Source organism: Ixodes scapularis, unplaced genomic scaffold (assembly GCF_016920785.2).
Source record: "Ixodes scapularis isolate PalLabHiFi unplaced genomic scaffold, ASM1692078v2 PGA_scaffold7__128_contigs__length_106722199, whole genome shotgun sequence".
NCBI classification, from domain to species: domain Eukaryota; kingdom Metazoa; phylum Arthropoda; class Arachnida; order Ixodida; family Ixodidae; genus Ixodes; species Ixodes scapularis.
This window is the reverse complement of record NW_024609882.1, coordinates 6,050,219-6,075,808: the sequence shown is the minus strand read 5'-3', so window position 1 is coordinate 6,075,808 and position 25,590 is coordinate 6,050,219. Positions and strand designations below refer to the sequence as shown.

Below are 25,590 nucleotides of genomic sequence, written 5' to 3'. Positions count from 1 at the left end.
TCTAAAACCCGTTGAAAGCGCACGCGGGTTGGCACTAGACGAAAGAATAATAATAATAATAAAAAAGGGGTAAGAAACCAATTTGTCTTGGATTCTTCAGAATACAGTCGGCTCTTTCTCAAACCTTTCACTTGTACAAAAAAAGAACATAAAAGTCAGAGGAGGCAGAAAAACGTGAAACGGTAGCACGATGGGACGAGGCTTCTTTCTCGGGTTGGGTCTGTTGCGGAGATGTCTGGGGCACTTCTTTGTTCGAGAGTGTGCTGCTTACGAAAGCTGCTCGCGCGTACCACTTTTTAAGCAACGCGCCACGTGACCACATTCGAATAGCATGAGGAGAATGCAGTTTAGGTTATGTGGTACCTTGGGGTTTCTACCTTTTTTCTGCCTTTGTTCTCGATTTCAACCGATGTCCAGATGGGTAGAACAGGCCTCGGTGCTCAGAAACCGGCTCCTGGTACGACCGCGCCGGTGATTGCCAGTCTGGGCACGGTCGGGTCATTGTTTTGCTCCGCGCACCTCCTTGGGCCCTCCATCCACGCGCGTATCGACTCATCGAATTTGCTTCCTGCCCGCTCTCATCGTTGCGCACATTCCCAGCCGCGGCGCTACGACGTTGCTTCACCTCCATTGCCAAGGGGGCAGCCGGAACAGCCGTACGTCGGCAAAACCGTACGCTCCAGCGGCGCGAGTTCGCGCGCTCTTCGTACACCAGCTAGAAGACGAGGCCTGCTCATGACGTCATCGTTAGTGGATTCCCAACCCGCCCCAAGCGGCAAACACGCCGAAGCTCGAAGAGACTCTCTGCAAGGCGGCAGACGCGCCCGTCTTGGCGTCGACGCGTGTTAGCGTCGCACTCGTTGGGAGACGCTTTTAGACGTGCTAGCGGCGACGCTGGCGCAATTTAGGCAACGTTGAGTAGATCCACCAATGATGACGTCATGAGGGTAAGGGCGGAGGCCTTGTCTTAGTTGTGGTATTGGCTCTTCCCGCTGCTGGGGTTTCTGCTTCCCTCTCCCAGACGCTTACTCGCTTTTTGTTTTCCTCTAGTGGCTAATCCAAAGATGATGCGAGCTCTCACCAGGTGGCGTCGTGTTCACTATTGCGGAAGTATGGAGGGGTGGCTTAGTAGTGCACCGCAGCTCGGAGCACGTGGAGCAAAAGCCCGTGCTGCTGAACAAAGGGATCCTGGGTTCCATCCCCACCCCTGCCCGTTTCGATTCGGATTAGCATCGTACGGGCGTGCGGTCGCGTAACCGCTATTACATGCTCCGCGTGAAAGCCCTCAGGCGAGCAGTCGTACCGCACTGTCTAAACTTTCCCTTCTATATTGCCTCGACGTTTGTCAGGCCGCTTTGCCCCCTTGTAGCTTAACCACCGGGTCGCCTGCGCTTTTAAAACAGACATGTATGAAAAACCAGACTTGTAATTAGTTACTTGTACCTAGTTACTTCTTTCGGTAACGAAGTAATGACTTCGTTACTTTTCTAGAGTATGAACGAGTAAAGTATTTTTGTTACCCTTTGATCAAGTAACGTGTGACGGTATTTAGTGAAAGAGAAAAAGCCTAGATAAACGATACAAACTAGTGAACAACGTACGGCACTATAGACACAGTTATACTTAAATGAATGGGCTAAAAATTGAGGAATTATTAATGACGAAAAATATTGGAATGCAGGTACTGCTTTGAAAAAAAAAGAAAAAAAAAGGACACATTCAGGACAATAAGAAAGTATCGCGTTACTTTCGAGCTGAAACGCTACCCTTACATCTTAGTAACGAGCAACGTACTTCGTTACATTCTAAGCGAGCAAAGCTCTTGAATTCATTTGTTTAATTAACGTATATACGCCTCGCAAGTGGGCTCATTTTCGTCTTCTGCGCATGAGAAAGGAAGTAGCGGTGACGTCAGAACGCCGAGCCCTGATTGGCTGATCGCGATCTGAGCGTCGTCTGCTCCTTTGCAACGTCGTCTGCTCGCAACATCGTCTGCGTCTGTCTTACCGTTCTGCGACTTTCGGAGTGAACTCGACTTCGTCTTTAAAAGAGGGCAGACGAAATAATTCGAGCGGTACGTTGTTTTTGTCTAACAACTAGCAGACGCGCATCAAGGAGGGAAGTCAAAGGACTCGGTGGCGAGGAGTCCCGAGGCGCCGAGGTTTGTTTGCTTAGAACCGAGAGTGAGCGTGTTAGTGTCCGCGAGTTCCCTCCCAAATACTTTTTCCCTCCATTCGTGTGCGGTGAGACCCCCCAATCTCTAACGGCGTTGGCGGGTTGGCGCAGTTAACGTCGTCTGCTTTACGTCTGCTAGTCAAAGCGATGGCTGCTTTACCTTTCCTGCGTCTGTCGGAGATTCGCCGCTTTTTCACCGGCGAGAGTCACCGTTGCCTCGGGAAACAAGGAGATAACAAGAGGAATTGAGGTCAGCGATCAAAGTATAAGACGGGAAGGTTTCACAAAGTCGCGCGGGCATATTCCATTCAGCACGCCAGCCGGTCGTGGGCAGACGGTCGCGGAGTCGGAGTGCCTGCTAGGCTTATCTGCCGAGCTCGCTTGGTCGTTGTCGGTGGAATCGTGGCCGTTGGAACTTTTCCCGGGTGTTTGTGGATCCAGCGTTCTTGTTCGTCGTGGTCTGTTTAAAGTAGTTTTTACTTTTTTCTTGCTGCTTGAAGTCGGGACGCGTGAGAAGCGCACGCACAAAAATAAACGTCCGTTGGTCGTCGCGACCGCTACGCTGTCGGCCATGCTGACTTGATCGTAAGAAGTGCGTAAGACAGCTTCGGAGCTGTCGTAGGCTGTCGTCGTAACCTGCGCAAAACGTACGAAAATTTCGTTTCGTGAATACGAATTTGTTCTGAAGTTATGTCTTACGCACATTTTTGGCGTAAGATCGTTTCGTGAATCTGGCTTCTGCACTTCCGAAAGTCGCAGGAAAAGTAAGACAGACGCAGACGACGTTGCAAAGGAGCAGACGACGCTCAGATAGGGGGTCGCGATCAGCCAATCAGGGCTCGGCGTTCTGACGTCACCGCTACCCCCAGCGCAAGAAGCAGACAAACTTGCCCTCCGCATAGATCCGCAAAAAAACATCGAAATCTTTCAAAAGTGAAAGTTTAAGAAATAGCTCCAAAATATCTATCTATCTATCTATCTATCTATCTCTCTCTCTCTCTCTATATATATATATATATATATATGTATATATATATATATACGAAGGCCGGACTCCGGCCGAAACGTCGAAGATTAAATCGTCCGTTGTTGCTGTTTTTCACTAAGGGTTTTTTTCTTCTCAGTTATATATATATTTGTGTGTTGAAAATTGTTTTGTAGTTGTGTTCCTACGTCATATATTCTTGGTTCAGCGCTAAGGGTGCTAGACAACTAGCATGTAGCGAGTAAAATGAATTTATGTTAAGGTCAAGAGACGTCAGTTTTCCTTCTAAATTGAGCGGGGAAACTGATTTTGCGTATAGTTCACGTGACATCGTGTCGTGTGACGTCAATATTTAAATCGTGGTTACGTTTCTTGTGGTTTCACTTCATTTGAAAGCCTAGCCTATGAAAACGTTTCACGTTAAAAAAAAAGGAAGTATATTTACTGCTCCTACACCGAACATGTGGTTTCGTTAAAAATATATTTACAAGTTATTTGCGATGAACAAAAACGCATAAATTTGCCTTCAAAAAAAAAAAAAAAAAAAAAATCAATTTTTTTTTTTTTTTTTTTTTTTTTTTTATAACGATGGTTAAACAAGTCATAGCCGGGGCTGAAATTAGAACGGTTGGCAGCGACACTTTTTGTTCGAACGACTTTCAACAATCAAATCAAGCGAGAAACATTTTGTGACCCAACTGATTTAAGTGGGAAACAAAAGTGGTGATGCGGCCGTAAGATTGCGGTGCATAACTTCAAAAAGCTTTAACCGCACGTGGCGCGCAAACTCCAGTTTAAGCACGAAAGTGTCTACAAAAATACAGCTAAAATTATGTATCTGTAAAGTGCATGACCAATAGCGCAGCTGCTTTTGGATTTGCAGCATTAGGATCAAGACGTTCTCAGCCAGAACTATTCTGCGGATAATCAATAGGGGTCTACTGTGAGCTCAAAATTATGTTGCCAATGAGGTCAACATCGCAGTTAGGTTTCCCTATGTTCGTGACTGCACAGCCCGTTTGAAAGATGTAATATGTATACACGACCATTTTTTTTTTGTTCTGGTTGCTTGACGTTGTAACTATGTGGTAAAAATAGAGGCCGTTGCTTAAAACTCAGGATTCGTGTGAGTTTCTCATTGCCAGTTTCAATGAGCGCCAGTCGATTTCCAGATCAGCGTAAGAACATCAAAACTTGGTCAACATTATATCTTTTGGTGAACTTTATCACCAAAAAAGTCTTAAATATCTGGAAAAAAAGTTTTTTAGGCTAAGTAAGCTTCGAATTTTGGTCTGAAAATAAAAGCACAAGCTAGCACCGAAAAACAACAAGCATAAAACGCGCATTCGTTAATGACCTCCGAAAACTTGCGTTTCCATATCAGCAAAGGCATTGCAGCAGCGGCATCTCCGCTACGGCGAGTTCATCGAAGAATGCGCAACAATAAAGATCGAGGAAAAGGTAAAGAGAAAGAAGAAAGTATAATCTCACAAAGCGAAAGTCATCAGGCAAACCGGCTATGAAACATCATAATCTAAACCCTGAGACACGCAGAAATAAAATAACGGACAAGACGAACGGACCTTCAGTTCGATGTTTTATTTCGTAGTGTCTGAAGGCTTATAGATTATTAAAAAAAGAAATCATCGTCATCTCTTTATATCTCAACTCCAACGTCCTATAGGTGGCGCGGCGGTACTTCCAACATGGCGGAAGAGACTGGGATAGATTTGCCAGGATTTTTCGTGCGCCCGATATGTTGACGTGCGCCAGAAAAAGAGCAGGTACATTTTTAAAATGTGCGGAAACCTCAGTTTTATGTTCAAGTTTAAAAGTTCCGTGGCGCGTTTTGGGCGCCTGCCACGTAATTGTGTGTGTCAGAATATTTTTGAGGGTGGTGGAAATATCGTGGCGCTTTCTTTCTGCCTGGCCACCAGTGCTCAAAAAAGTGAGCAGTGCAGGGTGACCGTCGAGCTCCGGAAGAATAGCGCTCACACTGATGTCTCTGTGTCAGAGGCTCAGAAGTTAATGAACACCGTCGTGGTTTTTGATGTATTGCAACGCGTTATCAACCTTCATCGTGGTTACTAATAGTTCCTTTTATCATAGCGTGGACGCAGGGTACCTTTCGGTGCGGTATTTCAACCGGTTCCTGATGCTGCACATTTCAAGCTTGATTTTCGGCTCGCACAAGGAGCGTTGCCATGCCCACGGTCGCCTGCGATAACGATCTGCTAAAACTGAATGTTAATGACATCGGCGTAATTAAAGATTACATTTATTGCTCTATAAAAACATATTCTAATATACAGTGCACTGCATCTCTGTACTGTGTTATCTGTAGCACCGTGACCTGCATCGCCAAAACTACCTGTTCTGGCTTACACAAACGCACTTAAAAATGTTAAGAACATTTCTTTGTGCCTTCATGATTACCTAGATGCAAGTATGCGTAGTCTGTCTCTTGGAAGCGTTTGGATCAAACGGTCATGTTCCTTGTCACGGCCTTTCAGTGCGTAAAACGCTCACCCATTCAAGATGTCGATTGCTCGACACACCTTTGACCGAGGGGCTGTCTTCTACTCTGAAGAAAAGAATATACTTTTCGTAGATCGTACACGAGACATTTGCACTATTAGCAGGAGCGTTTGCCGTCACGTTCACGTTGAGCACAGATTGAGCTGGCGACCGCAGGACCCGATATCCAGAGCGTATACGATCTACAAAATGTCCGCAATTATATGAGAGATTCCGATTCCTTCGTGCAACGCTGTTAGGAAGCGGAACAAAACAATTTCTATCTTAACGGACTCTGTACCTTCGTTAAAACTGCATAATTTACAAGAACGCCGACCAAAAGCATGCGGTGGCAGCAGCACCAAGGCCTCCCGCCCTCCAGTCCTTGCCACCGCCTCCGCCGCCGTCCCCACTTTTCTGGTTCTTCCTTCGCCCACGAGAGGGCGAACGGAGGGCGCGAGTTGCGATATTCTTTCAATGAAGCCGTCGTATAGCAAAAACAACCATAAATCTACGCCAACTCTCGTCGTTTAAGCTGAAACAACCGGGAGCGAAATTGGGAAGGAACCCCAGGAACCCTCCGAGAGAGCAAGCGACGTCTTGCCTCTTCGGTGCTCAGCCAGATCACCAAACGAAACGCAGGTTGACCCTCGGTGGCAGCCTGCGCAGGCTGCGCCGCCGATGTCAACCCAGCAGCATGGACAGTTCTATTTCCGCGTCTCGATTGGACAGTGAGCGTGGTCATGCCCGTGGTAGGACTATCGCCAAAGCGTGACCGCGGACCGGCATTTCGTCGCCGTTGTGAAACCGACTTCGCCTCACGACAACACGAAAGAAGCAGAAGCGGGCAATGACGTTCCAAGCAAGTGTGGTCGGTGGGACCAACGCCCGCACTTGTAGCTTCGGCGTTGGTCCCACCAATGGTGAAATGGAACAACGAAGAGAAAGCGAGTCTCAACCGAACAAATTCTCGTGCAGCTATAGACCAAATTTTCAATCGGTGAGCTTGTTTGCGCTTGTACAATTTTTCCGCACTTCCACATTGAAGTGACGGTCGCTAAAATGCGACTAAACATTTTTCTATGTACGCTGAACGAAAATAAGAGACCATACTGGTCACTACAAGAACGTTTCTATTGCTAGTGTACAGGCGTAGTTAAAATTGGGTCCTTCGGATACTCATATAGTGTGTGCCCTATTATGTAGGTTTTTATTTATTCATTTATTGTACATACCCTCAAGCGCGAAAGCATTGTCCCGAAGCATAGTCCCGTCGTGAGCGGTTGCCGCGAGAACAAGTACGAATGTAGTGTTACTATAGCTGGAGTCAGTCTAATGGAACAGGCGGTACAATAAAGCTAAAATTCAATGAAGAAGATAATCAGGGTTATGAAGACCGCGCTATGACGATCATGATGACGACACCGGATATAAAACCTGATGGCAGCTGCCAGAGCGTCAGAGGAATGCTCCCGGCCAGTTGACTGCAGTCGTCTTCATCGGCATCTTGGAAGTATTTGCTCCCGTCCTGACAATACGTTTTATGAGGATGTCGTAATCGTCGAGATGCGAAACAGAATGAACCGCGTCGTCCTTTACGTTGAAGATAAAAAGACGATGAAAACAAAATAAAGCGAAAAGCTTAGGGGCGCTTGAATGGCTATTGACACACACTCTAAGAAATACCTGCGCGTCTACTTACCCGTAAAACACTCGAAGAACCAATCTTTGCGATCAACGAAATCAGCTCAGCGAATAATGAGGCGGAACATCTGTTCAGACCCCAAAATTAAGTCCGCGCTGTGGCATTACGCAATGCAAGCATGACGCTTTGCATTGCACGCCACAGCCTCGGCTTCATTCGCTGAGCTGATTTCGTAGATGGCAGAGATTGGCTCTTCGAGTGTTTTGCGGCTAAGTAGACGCGCAGGCATTCTTTAGAGTGCAAAGTCAAATCAGATACCAGTAATCCCGGATTTGATGCAGACCGCTGTCCGTTTTGATGTGGACGAGCGTCGTACCGGCTTGCGTTCGTGACATCATCACGAAATGATTGGCGTCAGAAATCCTAGTCGAGCAGCCATTCTTCACTGGCCCAATTTTTCGCCTGCATCGTAGACATTATAGCCTCCCCAACTAGCACCCGGCTGCCTCGACATCCATACAACTTTGACTTTGAAACTAGACGACGATCCTACGACCCCTACTTGCTTCAGTTATCTTGACCTCGTACGCCGCAACTATTGACGTCGGTATCCTACAAGTTCGAAAAAAAACTAATGGGAGTCCTAGACTGGCGGGACTCTCACGCAACCAGTCGTGAGGACGGTTTACAGTTTCCTAGGACTACGTTTTGTGGTATTTCTGCAGAAATGAAGAGTGCGTGTGAATAGCTTTGAGCGGCGCTTAGTATGCGCAAGCGCAAAGGGACTCTTAGCGCTGCCTGTATTGTCCCATAACATAGCGTTTCGACCAAGTGCGAAACGGACACGCTATGCCGAGGTTGTGGGTACACTGAGAATACAAACATAAACGTTGGAGGAGCAAGTTGTCAGATTTGCAGTGTTTTTAACTTAAAGAATAGTAATAATGGTGCGTGTATGTTTATACAGCGGGAAGTTATTCAGCCTCAATGTGCGTCTGGTGTCTCAACTGTAGATGAGAAAGTTAGCCAGTGATGTGCAACCGCTAGCTTGAGGTCTTTAACGTATCAAGCAGTAGTGATACACGTCCGCCCGCCGGTACAATGCTCATACAGATAGAAATGGGGAAGGGTTAGAACTGAACCCAGGTTCCCTGGGTTCAATCCCAGAGATCCCGAATCTGTAGGTGTGCTTTAGTTTACTCGGCCACTGATCATCCAGTTTCAATGGTTTACTTCTATCAAATATACAAATTGTACATGCTTCCTCCTCCTGTACCTTCGATAAAAGCCTTTCAAATCAGCTTGACACAAGGTGCACGATAGAAACGCGTTCAAGTTGTGGTAATCATCGATGAAACAAAACCACATTCCCTAAATTTTTCCGCATCGCTCTTCTACGAACAGTGATTCGAGTTCGTTCGCGCTTTTTCCCACATTGTCCACACGCGGTGCACGGACACTTTACGCAAAACCTGCCGCTTTTTATCTATACTGGAACTGCACTGCTAGAAGTCATACGCGCTGATTCATGAGGGTTAGTGTTCACGCAGTTCTCTCCGCAAGTCCTTGTCCCCATGTTCTCATAGAGTAAATGTTGAAGCACCTTATTTTTTTTCAGTTGCTTTTTGCCTATCTGTTATGCCATTTCCCCCCAAAAAAAGCAGGTAGGTAGTAGGGAGTTTTAGAATAAGGAAGCCAACTCTTTGGGTCCCCCAAACAGCTCACCACCTGTCGCTGCGCATGCGCAGTACTCCTGCGCTTGTGTAGTGCGACACCCTTGGCTGTTCCGTACTCCCAAAGCGTTGCGGCGAGCCAAAATAAAAATAAAAACATGTCGAAACTGCCTTCAGACCATGATCCCCAGGAACTCCCTTGTACTTGGGGAAGATGATCTGACGGTATAGTTCTGACATGTTTTTTTTTTTTTTTTTTTTTTTTTTAATATTTTTAAGGTTAGACGCGTAATTATAAGAATAATCATTTACTGGAATCACTGTATTAAATAAAGAACGCACCCATTAAATTTTCAGGCTATTTTTATGTACAAATAAACGCCGAGGTTCCTAACGCCAACTGAGCGAGTGTATCGACTGAGAAGCAGCTAACGAAATCCACACACACGTTGCCTGAAATGAGGGTTCTAGCAACCGCAGAAGTCTTACTTAATTTTAAACAAGAATTAGTGGACTCTTTAGATATGTTTGGACCTGGCTAGGAAAGCTCAACGGTCATGGTAATAAAAGCCAATTAAAATGCGTAAAATATTTTAGTTCTTACTTACTTTTTTTAATACAATTTTAATTAAGATTGCAGTTGTGCAAGCCACACAATGCGGACAAAAAGCAAATTATGTCCGCGTTAATCCTCTCTCGAAACAGAGACTGAACAAAGGCCTCAGTGAGCATCAAATAAACGATCGGAATCAGCGACAATGAGCACTACTCCTCGAGCGTTAATATATATTAAGCAGCAGATTATAGTTTACGTAGAAAACAAAACAAAGAAACACGAAAGCTCGGTAATTGACGGAAACTCACCCAGCGCTGAAGTCAAGAAGATAAAACGCCAAACAAAACCAGGGAAATGACGTCGGCCGCGCGCATTACCAGATGCAGACGAGTGAAAAAAAGAACCGTTCCGAAAACGACTTTGCGCCTACCACGTTACGAGAGCTGCGCAACTTGCATCCGGAGAACGAGCTCATCAGCGAGACGTCCGGATCCAACCGCAATAATCGCACCCCGCAGCTCTCGTTTAAACTACCAGGTCGACTGCCCGACGTCAGCGTGACGTCACTTCCGCCGGAGGATGACGTCACGAAGCTCAGACGGCCCAGGGAAGAAAGAAGTGAAGAGGGAAAGCTTGGCAACATCCGGTGTTCGCGGCAGTAAACTCCCCGTCAGACAAAACACTCTTAAAAAAAAAAAAAAAAAAAGTTGAGACGAACTGCAGTTTCTTAGTAGACTATTTCTCTTTGGGGTTGCCCAGGGCCTGCGATGTCTGCGAAAAAACGTAATTGATATCCGAAGTGTCGCGCTGTACTAACGTTCTTGCGCAACGTTCTTCCGCCATCTTATTTTCTGTCCTTGGGGTGTCCGCGCCGGGTTCCAAGACCCAGCGACGAGCTTCGACGTTGAAATAAATTAGTGGAAAAATCCGGTGTCACGCGGGATGTTCGCTCAGTGGCGTCGAAGGCCACACCATTCCCACCCACGTCTTCAAGGGACGTCACTCGAGCGCCCTCTCTCTCCTACCCGTATCGCGTTTCCTCCCTGATACACATGCTCTCAAACGGTGCCTTTGTTTCCAGTATCGCGTGTAAGCAACCATTAGTAGGAGGGCATTCAAGTTCCTTGCGCCAAGCTTGTACACGCAGCTGCGTTGACACGCAGTCAACCGCAGTCAAGAGCCAATAAGAACGCGCTATCGTCGCTAGTGGCTCACCAATGCGGAGGAGTGCAAGTCGTCTGCTTCCTGCGCAAGAGCTGCAGTGACGTCAGAAGGACGCCGTGCTCTGATTGGCTACTCACTATTTTGATTCAATCAGCCAATAAGAACGCAGCGTTCTGACATCATCGCAACCCCTGTGCAGGAAGCAGACGAAGTTGCGCTCCGTATAGGTTCCGCGAACGGAGAGCCAGGGCGAGCGAACACGTGACCCTCCCCTCCTTTCTCGGCTTCTGATTGGTTGAACGCACCGCAACGCTTTGTGAGCGCTGCGCGCCGGCGCGCGTCGTACCGCAAGCGACCGCTCCTGGTCCCAAAGACGCCGCAACGCACTCAAATGCGTTCACACGCGTTTGAGCGCCTTTTTCTGAAAAAAAGTTTGAAGAAGTGTAATCGTATGGCCGTTTCAAATAAAATAACTTCTTGATAATAAACGAGGTCTTGACGAATGGGTTTTTGGAATTAAAAAAACACTGGATTTAATATTCTTGATACAATTTGAGCTTACAAGACGGACACTATTGGCGCTCGCGTACCACCATCGCACACACACTCTCGCTTTGAGTCCCGCTGTTAGACTGCCGCATAGTTTTCTTGAGCAGCTTGGTCTCGCCCAAGGCTGTAACCCGATCCGCATCCTGCCCGACGCCAGCCAGTCGCGCCTTCATGGCACGGGCATCCACGTGCGAGATTCCCGGCGCCGAGGAGTTCAAATAAGTCACGATCTTCTGAGAACTGAACCTTGCGCCCAGCGAAATAAAAGAAAAAGGCAAAACACAATGGCGCCTGCTTGGAATGCGCTCGGCGAAATAAAATAAAAGAGCCAGTACAGAATGGCGCTCGCTTACAGAAGTATCACCCGATGAGCAGGATCGATGAAATGAAAGATTGCGAATGTGGTCTTTTCTGGCCGTTTCTTCTCCAAAGCGGGAAGATATTTTATTTTATAATTTGAAGGGTACGACTGGTAGCAGTCGTGCTCCTCGAGATTCAGTGGGTGAGTCTGACGCCTTCACTTTTCCCGAAGATAGCCACCCATCACCGTCTCCTCCGCAGCACCAAAAGCCCAGAACTTGGCGAATTGAAATGGACATTGAAAAATGGCGTTCAACTTTTTTGTTGTTGTTGTGACAAGTGACGAAATTAAATAATCATTCATGACGCTTCCATGAGACAAGATCTCCTTATACAATGCTTTCCAGGAAAAATAAAATCTAACATGCTGCTCTTCTGAGGTGAACATTGCCATTTTTAGTGTCTGAAACATTGGTGCAACCAGGTGGCGCCACAATCGTTGGATGACTTTATAACAATGATGCTGCGTCTTGCGCTCATTCGCAATGAAATTTCGCATATTTTAAATGTTTTTTAGGGCCTATACCTGCACACAAATAAAAAGAAGAAAAGATTTTGAGATTTTAAAATTTGAACGTTCCTGGTGTGTACCTTTTGAGTATAAAGTAATTATTAAGCGAAAACTATGTACGTAGTTCCTCGAGTTATGCGCAGCGTTGTCAAAGGTGAAACGCAAAAGCGCATTTACAAAATTCTAAGTTAACGTGAAATATTTGCAAAAAAAAAAAAAAAGGTCACGCATCTTGCGAACCATTCTTAGCCCTTCGCCGAACTCTCGAGATTGCAGTTCCAAACCTCCAAACACAATTTTTTTTAAAGGGGGGGAGGGGGGGGGGGGGGGGACGCCGAATTTGTGCAGGCGCAAATAGCGTAGGCACAATCCGCTACCCCGTCGAATTTGAGACGATTTCTTAGTCGGCTCGACTTCTGCGCCTTCAGTTTTCTGAGCAGTTCGTAATCCGCCCTTCTTTGCGCGGTGTCCTCCGCGCCGCGCACCGTCGTAAAATCGAGGAATCCGCGAGGGCGTAACACGACACGCATTTCGCTGCCTTGCTCCAAATCATCGAAGATGTCAGAAATTGTCTCATTTTCACGCGTGTTCTTCTATTTCAATTCGCTGCATGTGTCGCCTCGTTCACCTTGGTAGACAGCGTAATGGCGGATAAAAAAAATCACAATTAGAAATCACAATCCCAGAAATCACAAAAATCACGATTAGAGTTTGAGCTCGGCTATTCGGCGTCCCCGTGCGCTTCGACCTCCTCCTCTCCCTCACTTTCTGCTCGCACATTCTTTACCAGAAAAAGGCTTCTAGCCGATGCCATGCTCAGCGTTTGTGTGTATGGCGCGTGCTTCACTAGATTTCCAAAGAGACGAATATGCGTCTGCTAGACTCTGAACATCGCATGGTGGGCTGGGAATTAGCAAACATTGGAATGGTCTATAGACCTTTATTGTGTCACCCCGAACCAGCGCGCAACTGACGCAACCTTGGCCCGGAGCATTTTCGAATTGTCCGCTGGCCTTGGGGTATGCGGCCACCGAAGGTGTGGCCGAAAAGGCTTAAAGACAGACGTCCTGCGTGAGTTAGTTCCCAGTGATTCATTTTACCGCGTTATAGTTTCGGGAAGTCTACGGTCCTCTAGCTATCACCGTGTCGTCGTCCGGAGCTCAAGTATTTTCAATAAGCATAAGAACAATCTCGTAAAGTACGACATGAGCCAGACGAGGCGGTGCATCAATGAACGAGCATGGTAGCACGCACTATCAGTTAAAATTAAATATGGCTCGCATTCGCCTATACATTGCAACAGGTGTGGCTGTGCTCCGTGACTTCAGCAGATAAGGATTCTGGGAGAAGCCGTGAGACGGTCTCTCGCAAACTATTAAAGACATTCTTTATAAAAAAAAAAAAAAAAAAGTCGGACGGCATGTGTCAACGACACTTCTATTGTGCTGCATGGAAATGAATTTCAGTTTTTGAATAATCACGTACTAAATTGATCAACTTTTATGTGATGATGCTTCGCCTGTGGTGTGTATATATGCTTTGCTTTTCCTCCTTAAAACTAGTTGAAAGTTAGCGCTTGTCCTGTATAATTCTTGTCCTTGTCTTTTCTGCGCTATTTTATGTTTAACAAAGATGAACAAACTAGCCCAACAACGTACAGAGCGCGACACTGTTAACGCGAACAAGCGATCGCTGGTTTTTCCAGTTTTTTTCTTTGAAACTAAGGGATGTGATCCAAGTTATTATTGCTACGGAAAGAGCTCATCTATTTCTATAATGTAAGCGAAAACATTTCGTGCTCGCTAATACGATTTAGAAGTAAAATGCGAAAATGCACCGATGTCGTGTTTGCGCTAACAGTGTCGCGATGTGTACCCTACTAAAGTATGTCCGTCCCAAACCGACCGCTCCAGTTGTTTCTCCCAGCGGTGGTCCCGCATTCCCTCGCTCATCGCTTCTTGTTGTACCCATGGTGGAAGGACCACATTTAGGTGACGAATCTCTGTCCGACGCGGCGGTCACAATATGTTCGGCGCTCCGAGCGCGCTTCACTCGCACGGGGATAGATGGCGCCCAAGTATGGGGTCCCTCCCAAACCGACCGCTCCTGTTGTTTCTCCCAGCGGTGGTCCCGTATTCCCTCGCTCACCGCTTCTTGTTGTATCTCACCTCCGCCACGCCGTCACCAAGTCGCCAGAGTCCGTAAATCTGTGTTCTCTTTCTTCCTCTTCTTCTTATTTTTCGGGTTAAGGCTCACCTTCGTGCACGATGGTGGCACCTGTCTTCGACACAGAACCAAAGAAAAACACGGGGCCAGCCACTGCGCCCTCCGCGGCGGCGCGGAACTCCTGGTTTGTGGCTAGCGGCGAACACGATCTGTTCGCTCGCTCTCCGCGGGGGCCAGTGGCATCACCTAGATGTGTTTCTGCCACCGTGGTTTTATCACACTAGACGGCATCATCGGTGTCGAAATACTCAAAATGGCGGCGACCTTATAAGAAAAAAAAAGGGTTTATAGGTTTTCACAGAAAAAGGGTTCTAGCCGATGCCATGTTCAACGTTCGTGCGTATGACGCAGGCTTCGCTCGCTTTCTGAAGCGACGAATATGCACATGCTGGGTTGTGAAGTTGTAAAGACTGAAATGATGTATAATCACTGGCAACATACGGAAAGTTTTCAATTTCATGGTTGGGGAGAAGGGGGGGGGGGGGAACTTTTCCCCTCAAGCTATAGAGACCTGGTCCCCGACCGAGTCGTCAAACGGGTCTGTCATGTACCATCCCTCCGCCCCAACATCACGAGCGCTCGAAGACGCCGGAAACAGACGGACCTTTAACGAACACGCATTAATTGGGGCCAGCGGGCATGTCCTCAGCGAGATTACTATGACCCAAGCCGCGCCTCCTCGGTCGGATAGTGTGACAATTAACCGCGCTGTTTTGAAAGGGGACCCCTCCTTCACCACGACGGCTCGGCGCGTTTCGAATAATTCCGGAGGCGTTCGTTTGAGTTCCGAAAGTTTTCCGCTCTCGGCCCAGCTGCCGGTTCCCGGACACGAGGACCGTCGCAGCCCCCGTCGTCCCTGATCGGAAGTGGAGGTGTCCGCTTCCACTGCGCGTCCCTGCCACCGGGACGCCGATGGAAACGGCCCTCTGATGACTATGACGCAATCGTGGTTACACGCGCTGCGCACGTGATGACGTCAGCAGCACTAACTGTCTCGAGGAAGCCAAACAATTCACAGCGACCTTTTTAAAGTCCCACTGGCGACGTGACCAATCGAAAGCGCCGCTGTGGTGGGCCTGTCGTGAATTGGCCGAATGTTGACTATGACGTCAGCAAAGGATTTTTCATCGACGGAAATAAGAGTGATGTGCCAACTTCTATGTTGAGGGTGTTTTCGGTGTTTCGTTCAGAGCGTAATGATTTTAAGCTTACACCATGCTAATTACAAGCATTATCAAACTTGTCGTTCGCAAGGCGATGACACATCAAAAGAGGGAGCATTTTAGGGGGGTGGCCACCAAAACACCTGGCCGCCAATAACGCATGAAATGCGGTATTTCAGGAGCGATCGCTTAAATTAGTTTCGAACGCAATAAACAGTCGTTTCGAGGAGTGAAGAATCCATATTTTTATTCATTTATCCGCTAAATGTATTAGGGAAACTAATTTGGCATAAACGTCACGTGGTATCATTTTCCCCGCCAAATTTAGCGGGGAAACTAAATTGGTGTATAGGTCACGTGAAATGAATTTTCTCGCTAAATGTAGCGGATAAACTGAATCGGTGTATAGATTAGGTGACATCAATTTTCCCGTTAAATGTAGCGGAAAAAATGCGCGGACAGACAGACGGACGGACAAAATGTCAAAATCGTCGATGGTTCTGTTAAAAAAAAAAAAAAAAAAGTCACGCCATAAAAAAAAAAAAAAAATGCGGTCGTTAACGCTCACGTGATGTCCATGACGTCCGATGGTTCTCTCGCAAGTACCTTCATTTCCCACGTAAGTTTCGTTGGGACCCAACTTTGTCGGTTGGCCACGGAAGGTTTATCGCGCACCTGCGGTCTCTCAGCCTTCCGCGCCCGATGCAGCGACTGAAGCGGACAATGAGCGCAGGTGCCCCCGGCAAAGAGACACATCGGAAGGACCTCTTCGAGCAACCGCGCGAGAGAGGGCGCTCCGTTCAGTGCTCCTGGGACACCGGCGTTGCGACCGGCGATGAAGGAACGCTTCGACCCGCAAATGTAGCGAAAGAAGACTGCAAATAGCCGCTGCGTTTTCAAACAAGTCAGTCTCGACAGGTGCAAAGCGAATGCAAATTCGTCCCATTCAAGGCTTGGCTACCGTTTATCGAATATTTAAGGCGCTCGCCCAACAAACTGACGAAACAAAAGAAGACGATAAGGAACTCCGCGGAGCGTTCCTAGCTTTTTTTTTATTAAAATTATTATATATTCTCCGTCCTACCCTCCGCTCGGCTCGCTCTATTCTAGTAGAGGTCCTGGTGGCAACCCTTACAACGTCCTCGTCTCTTTGTCCCAAACGCCAGTCGAGTCGACGCTGGACCTGCCCGAGCGAAAATGCGCGGAAAATATGCTAAACCCTCGAAATCTATCTTGCCTAAAAAGACACTTCGTTCTTCGCCACCCCCCGCCCTCCCCCCATCACTCTATTTCCCGATCCTTCAGAGGGAATCCCCGCGCGTCCGGTATGCAGGCTGTTACATCCAGTGTCTCCCTAAATTGGAGTCCATAATGCTCTAAAATCGAATCCAAATTCAAATGAACCTCGGCGCGGGTAAACTCGTTTCGGGAGTTTTATCGAAACAATCGAAAGAAGATCGAACAAAGGCCCCTGTCGAGACAAAAGTGGACAGCGTGGAGATAACTGACGGCACTGGGGACTTGAGGTTTTAGGCAAATTGCATATGGTTGCGTTTCGTTTATAAGTAAAGGTTTTTTTTGTTTTTGTTTTCGCTTTGCAGACTTACAGAAAATAAAAAATAAAAACTGCGCGACGATCACACGACGTGATGCGTTTAGACATAGCCTCCTCTATACTGACAAAGCCTGGCGAATCGCCACGAGACGCGGCCCCCGAGATGGAAAAGGTAGCGTAGCAGACAACGGATGAGAGGAGAGGCATGTAGGGGCGCCCCGCTGCGGCGAGACGCCGAAACACACTTCTCTCAGGCGATCGAATGTTCGCTTGTGGATCTTCGCTCTACCGCTTCTTTTCTCGTGGGGTTTGAAGACCATGTTTCGGGTCCTCGCCGCTGCAGAAGCTGTGCGCTGAATAGCAGAAATGCGCTCTGCTACCAGATCCTCGCGCTCCAAATCTGCAACTGGGCCCTCTATGGCTCACTGTCAGGCTTTGTGAGTATAGAGGAGACTATGGTCTAGACCACGGTTTAGACAACGTCAACTCTGCTGCTCATTTGACGATGTGACGATGACAACCGATTGACATTGTACTAATAGTGCGTCATAAAGTAATCTGATACTGAAATGACGTTGCGTTGATTTAGCAACGATGTTGATGAATAAAATGGTTTGAAGGTCGTGACGTGTTTTTGTTTTATTAGATTTTACGCGATGATCTCTTGAGTATCACGATTTCGCAAATGGCGATACTGAATGTCTGAAACGAAAATCCATTGTAAAAACGACGATTAGGCAAGATGCGCCACAGCAACGTGAATTCCACCGAGTGCCATCAAAGGGATTCACCTCAACTCAAACACACGGGAACGCTTTTTTTTTTTTTTTTTGCACGTATCTGGGTTATAGTACTCGTCCACGTGAAATGACAGCACAGCCGAGAGACCAAGCAGCGCGCTCTCAAGCTCGTTTATTATTTTTTTTTTTCGCTGACATTTACGCCGTTGCGAAACCGGGGGACGGGTCACTATAATCACTGATGCTGTAAAAAGTCGTGAAAGCTAGGCTAATCCGGTCTGTGCAGATGAGTTCCACTGCCAGGAAGTCGTAAGACAGTGGGCTCATCGTGACAATAAGTAGATAATGAACTAAGATTTGCTCATTTACTTTGTAGGTTTTGAAAACAAAACACAGGGCCCCAGTTAGAAACTTGCTGAGTACCATCAAAAGCCAGTAGATTTTAGAACGATTCGGACCGCGTGGGGCGCGCGAAAGTGCGCTGAATTTACCACTCGCGCAACAGGTGCGAGGCTGGCGGTCCGACAACGCGAATGATGAACCTTATCATTCGCATTTACGCATCGCTTGACGTCTTTACATTATACTTACGAGGACAATGCGCGAAAGTCAACCTCTACGTTTTTTGTTTTTTTAGTTGAGCGTACGGTTTTTACTTGCGACTCCAGTAAAACGAACGCTACCCAGCGGAAAACCACTGAACTGGCCGGAAGCGGTCCTTTCGCGATTTCTGCTCGTTTGTCGCGGCTTCCGCGATTGCGAGCTGTCGGCGGTTTGCGCGGTGAAACCGTTGTCCGGGTGAACCCGTCATTACCGTCGTACGAGCGTGTTGCCAGGGTGCTCTGAACGAGAGCTATTGGCGGTGAAATGTTTTGGTGGCGCCCTCTCATAATTTCTTCTCCTGACGTCATTACCTTGCGAACCACAAGTTCGATGGTGTTTGTAAAGGCCATCGCTTCCCCGAAGAAGGCTAAGCTTCCAGAAACACGCGTGCGCCAACACTGCGCCGCTGATTTGAAACGCAGTGGATAAAGAAATTTGTTGCGCGTATGTTTATACAGCCGGAAGTTATAGTCTGCCTCAATGGGCGTCTGGCGTCTCAGCTGTAGATAAGCACAAGGATCATGTGACGGGCTTTAGCGCTACTTTTAAATTCGTAATGTAGATAAGCAATTTAGCCAGTGCGGTACAACCGCTAGCCCGGAGTCTTTGACGTGCACCACGCAGTAGCGATGACACACGACCGCACGCCGGTGCGATGCTCATTTAGACCGAGACGGGCAGGGGCGGAGATTGAACCACTTAACACGATTAAACGCGCGCGTTCGGTATTTGAACTGGCACATGGAACGACCGAACCTGTTTTTGGCCCGCCATATTTTGTCCCGGGTGGCCACCCGTAGGGGTCACTGGAGTCGCAAATGGCCGCGAAAAATTTAAGAAACGCGGCGTGCGTCGAGCCCCCCGGCACCTGATTATAGCTCTGTAGCCAATGGGATTGTCGCATTAGCCGATCAAAATGCCCAAGAACCGATCAGAAAGCAAATACAAATTAAAGCGCGCCCCGCATTTCTCTTTTTTTTTTTCAGGCGTTCAGCGACAGTCGTGCTTTTCACCGTGCAACTTAATTGTTGTTCGCAAAAAGAAACGTGACGCCACGGATAGGAATCACAGGTGGGCACCACCGAAACATCTCAGGAAGCTATACTGTTTCATAAGACCCACTGCAGCGGATGGTCCGATGGAGCCAATCAAACAACGCCAAACGTTTATCGTGGCGGTGCTTCTTGCCTTTGTGGATGCGCTCTTATCGGTCCTAAAACCACTCGCCGACAGAAAAAAAAAAGCGTAGCATCGCGACGCGTTTAAGGTACGTTAAAGGCCTGTTCCCACATGCAGAGGAGCGCTACAAGCATAGCGCTTACCTCGCGCTAAGCGCGTGCTGATGGGAGCGTTCACCAGCTTTGTATCGCACCGTCAAAACTGTAGCTCATGGCAGACGATAAGTAGCTGACGGCACGTGAGGAGCGCTACATCAGCGCTTCGCTGCACGTGAGAACCGGCCTTTATACTCCAACGTGACGTCGACGGGCGCGGCATAGCGCAGAGCGCACAGATACTGATTGGTCGCAGATATCGAGTTCCTGGTTGCCGGCCAATGAAAGGCGCGCGTTCTGAGCTACGCTGCGTTCAGTGCGCTCAACGTCGGAGTATAAACAGCCCTTTACTGCGCGTGATCTGTTTAGTCGGCGAAAGCAAACGTAAGTACAAAGGCAATGAGAATGGCGCACAGTTCGGGGCTTGATCGGATCGTATAATAATAATAATAATAATAATAAATCTTTATTTTGTTTCATCACTGAAACGGGGGACCAAGACAAAGAGTTTCTGCAGCAGCTTGACGGAGGTCCTGGCCCCCTTTGCAGCAAGCGATTCCTAAGCAATTTCAAAAACGAACACAATAGCTACATTGAAAGAAAGAACACTATTTTAAATGTACAGACCATAGATCAAACAAAAACGAGAGAAAAAAATAAAAATAATACATTCATTGTGGTATACAATGGTACAATGATCCGTGTGCCTTAGCCCTACCTAAGAAAACAACTCTGAAATAGTGCTCGTACGTCTGCCAGCGTCATTGCATGAATATCAACACCTTTTAAAAATAATTCATTTAATAAAGTAGTTCATTGGTGATTTGGCGTGTGGTTATAATATAATGTATGTGATGGCGAAACAAACCATTTTTCTTTAGGGCGGAGTTGATATGGAGGAAGTGAAAAGGACTAGGTTACATAATTCCTCAAAAAGTGCGCAACGCTAGTTCGTCTGCTCCTGTTGCGGGGGTTGTGTGGACGTCAGAATGCGGAATTCTGATTGGCTCTGATTGAAGGATAGTGGGTAAACCTGAAAGGCAGCTTCCTCCAAGGTTTACCCACTATCCTTCTTCAATCAGAACGCATCAGAGCTCGGCTTTCTGACGTCACCACAACCCCCGCAACAGAAGCAGACGAACTGGCGCTCCGCATACTGTAGGCTCCGGTCCAACTTTAAAAGGGATAAGGAAACGGAATATTTGAACTTATATCCCTGTTTAGATGTGGTCGATGTTTTGCTGGAAGCCCAAAAACACTATACCGGTTTTCAGCTTAAAAAAAAAAAAGCAAGTTTTGCGCATTCTTCATACGCGGCGCGAAGTATAGTTGTTACGAGATTTGGTTGTCGGAGGAAATAGTGATTCTTCTGGTGTTTGGAACGTGTACATCTTGATAAGATAGCATATATCTAATCTAGATTTCGCCTACATATATCTTATTTATCTATATAAAGGGGGAAGTTAGTAATGCTCCGCGCGGAGCCGAACTTTTTTTTTTTTTTTTTACTAAGGTTCTTGAGGTGAAAATTGGTATAGTCTATACTGGCGTTTCTGGGCTACCGCCAGAAAAAGTCTAGAAACCTAATTTTTAAACGAATGAATAGATTTCGAAACCGCGCCCGATGGAGGCCCGTGAAGCTCACTTGGAATGCCGCCACGTCATTAGTATGTAAGAAGCAGTGCCAGTTCGCGGCAGATTGGTTTGCTCGTGGACTTACAGCATGTGACTCGGCAGAGAATGCTAAAGAGCTTACTTCGTTGCATATGTTAAAGCTTCCACGGTGCTTCCGCAACGTGCATTCCACACTATTAAGATCGCCGTTTTTTGCAGACGATAGGTAGGAGCTTGATCTGAGGATGGCGGGGACCTTTGTCAGACCAACTATTCGCTGTGAGACGCTCGCTAGGGGCGCTTCTGTTTTCCTCACTTTCGGTAGTGCACGGGCTACCCACGCAATTTTGTTGAAATTTTCATAGTGTATAGTGCAAGTGTACAGTGCAAGTGCAAGTGTAAGTGCAAGTGTATAGTGGTATAGTGCTGGTGCAAGCACCTTGCAGGTGCTTGCACCAGCAGAGGAAGTTGAAGTATCCTCACTCCGGGTTGTGAAAAAATTTCACCACGCGGTGATACCCAAACTGTTCGCCACGAATACCGCATTCCCCCAGGATGCGCTGCGAATAACGCGCTCAAATATGATTCCCAGTGACTTCCTTATATACATAGCTCGCAGGTGCCGCCATTGCTGCGTAGTGACGGCTATTTCTACTTGCGGGTTCCCTCGAGCTGCTATACTTCTGCTGTGTGAAGCTAAACATGGCGTACGAACGCTCGTGGAACATGAAATACCGGTACGGTCGCGATTCACGTTACGGGCAAGCTATGTATAGGCCATTGAGCGTACAGACCTCGGATATTCCTACTAGGCGAGATTGCCACGCGTTGGCGCTACCAAGCGGTGACGCTCGTAACTACAGTACCCTTGGCCCTGTAGCAAGTCTTGACTTTACGAGCGCGATACTTTTCTTCGTTAACTATTTTCATGACCGCGCGACTTCTCTTTGTTAAATAGGTGGGACCACGGATCGTAAAGAAGCAGACAGCGCTTTACATAACGGAAGAGGAAAAATAGAAAGACCTGACGACTAGAGATCATAGTCGCTTTGCAGCAGCTGTGCATCCATGGGCGCCGCCATAACCGACCTTCAGTTTTTGTTTCCTCTTATTGCGCTTACGTCACTACATCGTTACCCCTTTAAGTGCTTGCGTCCTTCTTCCCAGCATGCATAGGCCTCTAGGCTTCTAAACGCCCGCTTCAGTGGCTTGGCGTCTCGGTGAAAGAAGAGAAGGTCGGTTATGGCGGCTCAATCTGGCGAATGTTTAAAGAGTCTATGCAACTTTAGCTTAAATCTATGCAGATATACTTAGCTATTACACGCCCTATCACTTAAGAGGGTACAAAAACGAAGTGACGTGCTCGAGAGCTCGCTATCTCTCGCTTTAAATTTGACCAGCGAAACGCACCATTTTTTAGTTCAAAGGAAAATATTTGAGTATTTGTTTTACAGAGGTAAAAAAAATGCCAAACATCGGCTCTTTGACAATCCGGTGGCATATTCAGAGCCGTGTATATCATGAGGTATTATATTTGTCGCTTCTCAAATACTAGTCGAGTGTAGTCCTATACATGGGCTATCGACGGGCGTTTGTTTAGTTTATTTCATTTTCACAGAATGTTTTATATAAAATCTGAAATATCGTCGAAAATGAAATTTACCGATATTTTGAATCCACTTTATAGAAAAAAATTTTTTTTTTTATTTAGTTCAATCTTTTTATTATTGCTGCCAATCGTATTAACTTTCAATTGGCTTAATGCGATCTCCTCCTTTTTTGGTGCATCTTTTCGAGAAGTGATCGAAGTCGCACCCATGTTCTCGGAACGACCAAACGCAGTTTCCGCAGGTCGGCTTCGCTGCAAAAACGATTCTGCTTTTTTTTTTTTTTTTTTTTTTTTTTTATGCAGCGGATAAATTGATTTTGATTGAGCGCCACGAGACGCGGCCGCCGAAAGTGAAAAGGTAGAGCGGCAAACAAGAGGCACGTAACTGGCACCCCGCTGCGGCGAGACGCCGAAACACACTTGTCCCTAGCGATGGAATGTCCGCTCGTGCTCCTTGTGTTCCTCGGGCTACCGCTTCTTTTTTCGTCGAGTTTAAAAACCGTGTTTCGGGTCCTCGCCGCTGGAAAAGTCGTGCGCTGACTACAGGCACCCTGAAAAATGCTCTGTAGTACCAGATCCTCGCGCTCCAAATTTGCGACCGGGCACTCTACGGCTCGGTCATCGAACTGCCAAGCTTTATCTGTATAGAGGAGGCAGCACATTGCTCGAGCAGCACGCAGCCTTTCTGCTTCGGCGTTTTTGTTCGGAAGCAGGGACGCAAACATAAAAAAGAAGAAGACATGAAATATTATGCATAACTTGTCAACTCATTCAGACCATCAGCAGCATTGATTGTGGGATGTAAATCTATCGTGATGCTCCTGCAAGTGAGGCCACATTTCTTCGTTTTCACATACCAGCTGCGATTTATGGGCTGCCTGCCCCGTCAACCACGACTGAAATGTTGGTTGAAGTTTCGCCTGCAGCTACGGACCATACCTCAATGAAACCACATATGGAAATTCACACTTCATACGAAAAATACGCACACAAAGAAAAGTAAATAGAAACGGGCGCGCCGACAAGTAGCGTCGTCACAGCCTCCAGAAGGCGAACGGGGCGAGTCGGGGAAAAATTCTGTCCTCAGCGTGACGTCATCCCGGTTCGCCGCCACGCAAACTTCTCGGGGCTAATACTCAGTACAGTCTAATAGTTATAAGGAATCTCCTCCCCTACCTCCTTTCCACTTAAGCAGAGCAAATGCTTGAATAGAAATGACGGGTTTTCCAGCGTTCGCTCTGCCTAAGTGGAAAGAAGTGAGAGGAGCTTTCCCTGAACTCTTAACCTGTCATCAACTATAATGGTGTGCAAAAAAAAAAAAAAAATTGCATAAAGTGGAAATTGACGTTGTGTAGAACACGGTGAATGTACGCACATCGCACGCTGATGACCACTGAAGCAGCGCTACGTGTTACATCAGCCTTGAGCGCATTGAAAGGTAAGGGTATATTGAATGCTAAATCTTCTACACGTACCGCTCAGGCTCTAATATTGGAATTTTCATGGTACCTTATATTCCTTTCAGGCTTGGTGTAAGCTGCCTCCTGCATGATGCAAAACCCCCGAAACTATAAGTAACGACACACACATTCAGAAGTCTCAAACACAGCTGAAATTTTATTTTTCAAAACCTGTTTAAATAGGAAGAAAAAAAAAACGAACGAAAAGGGAGAAGCGAAAACTCCAAGAACACCTTTTTCCACAAATGTACATTCCAAACTGTGAGCAGGACAATGATGGCCTCCGCGACACGCATTTTTTTTTCTTTCTCTTTTTTTTCCCCTTTTCGTTTTTTTTTTTTTTCCTATTTAATTAGGTTTTGGAAAATAAAATGTCAGCTGTGTTTGAGACTTCTTTTAGAATGTGCGTCGTTACCTGCAGTCTCGGTTTTTTTTAATCATGTTTAATGTACACCAGCTCGTTTGCGCCCTTACATTTATTTTACTGTCTCCTGATTACTTACATCACAACAAAACGAAATACTCTAACTCGCGTTGGTAGAAAAACTCCGCCTTCTGACATCTGCCAATTATCTCGGCGCCGATAATGAATATTCACTGGCTGCATAGGGATAGCGATAAAGCGCGTGCTAATAGCGAGACTTTGCCACGCGATTTTATACCGTGTCGTCACATTTGTTCCTGACAAATAACAACGCTTACCTACGCGAACAGCCACATGTGAAGATTTGTATAGGTTTTGCTGACTGTGGCACAAGTGACCACTAACATCGTGTTTTTTTTTTTTTTTTTTTTTTTTTTTTTGCGATCTGGGAAATAGTTTGCTTCTGAGTTACCTTGGTGTTTAATGCACGGTGCATACAAAATAACTTGAGCCAAATCTCAGTTGGACTACAAACAAAAACTATGATAAACAACCGTGTAGTCACGTGAAAACTGAGGGCATTGCATATGCAGAAGATAAGCTTTGTTTCACAAAATACTTTACCACTAATATATTTGGTTTCATCTAGGGTGCTTCAATGACCTTCTGTTTAGGATGATAACATCCTTTGTATACTTTGTCTCACCTTAGCATGGACTAAATGCAAAGGCTGAGCGAGTGCGAGCGGCTAACCTTGACTGCCTTGATAGAGCACTCGCTGCACGAGCGTTCGTGCAGCCGCCGAAGCTTCGTCCAAAGCAACTAGCTCGCGCTTTTAACATGCGCG

At 46.8% G+C, this 25,590-nt stretch overlaps 1 protein-coding gene across 2 annotated transcripts in view; it reads right to left on the bottom strand.

The window, feature by feature from the left end:
- LOC115309366 overlaps window positions 1-25,590 on the bottom strand; it is a 138,268-nt gene that overhangs the window by 84,785 nt on the left and 27,893 nt on the right. The window contains exon 1 of one of the 2 annotated variants that reach the window (XM_040207885.3): window positions 9,860-10,060. The exons of the other annotated variant lie outside the window; for it this stretch is intronic. The gene's annotated coding sequence lies outside the window, so the exon portion shown is untranslated. Of the gene's footprint in view, window positions 1-9,859; window positions 10,061-25,590 lie in introns of those variants that run through there. 2 annotated transcript variants of the gene reach the window in all.